We start from the raw sequence: 792 nt of genomic DNA, 5'->3' as shown, positions 1-792 counted from the left end.
TAAATAGGTACCGCTCCATGCTGGCTACATGATCTGGAAGCTGTATGCCGGCTCCCTCGGCCAATAATGCGAGATGAGCGCGCAACCCCAAAGACGGTCACGGGTCCCTTTACCTCTTGAACGGTGGAAATGCAAGCTTGGGGGAGGGGGGGAGAAGAGACTGTATATAACATATGTGATTTCTCTAAGCAGTAGCACTACAGCCATAGAGTCAATTCTGTTTTTTGCACCAGTAATATTCCCCCCAAAGGGAGGTGCACCGTTCCTGGAGGTACTGCAATACCAGGTCGATGCATGGAGTGGACGGAGCAAGCCCCTATTCCATCTCCCAGCTCCAAAAATCCATTTAATATATAGTCCTCAAATAGAGGACATATCAGATATTAAACTGATAAGAACAGATACTACACTTGATCTTAGCCAAAAGGCCGAGAAGCGATACAAAGCACAACAAAAGTTACGCACGACCGCTTTCCGGACGGATTTTGAGCTGTCGGAGGGCAAGTGGTGTTGCAAAGCGCTCACCGCCTCATTGGACTCAGCACCGTTTCCAATTCCACAAAACATGCTTCGGCAACGTTTCTGCTTCTGTTGTCCAACTCAGCTGCCTCTTGATAGACAGTTTAATCTCAAAAATAGTGTATTCCATCCACCTTGTCAATTTCTCAGCCGTCTGCCTGGTTGCTCGATGGCCATTGGTGCTAAATCTACATAATCCCGCCCATTCAATCGCCCAGGTGCTGCATAATTTAACTCGCTGCGTGCCAGCAGAGGTCCCAAAAGTTTCCCTTA

At 48.1% G+C, this 792-nt stretch overlaps 1 non-coding gene across 1 annotated transcript; it reads right to left on the bottom strand.

The window, feature by feature from the left end:
• Positions 1–249: 249 nt before the first annotated feature.
• On the bottom strand, positions 250–440 carry LOC118076613 (U2 spliceosomal RNA). The gene has a single exon (XR_004691521.1). It is a non-coding gene; the product is annotated as a U2 spliceosomal RNA (small nuclear RNA).
• Positions 441–792: the final 352 nt, after the last annotated feature.

Source organism: Zootoca vivipara, chromosome 16 (assembly GCF_965207765.1).
Source record: "Zootoca vivipara chromosome 16, rZooViv2.hap1.1, whole genome shotgun sequence".
Lineage (NCBI taxonomy): Eukaryota > Metazoa > Chordata > Lepidosauria > Squamata > Lacertidae > Zootoca > Zootoca vivipara.
The sequence above is the reverse complement of the archived record's forward strand: the minus strand, read 5'-3'. Positions and strand labels throughout refer to the sequence as shown.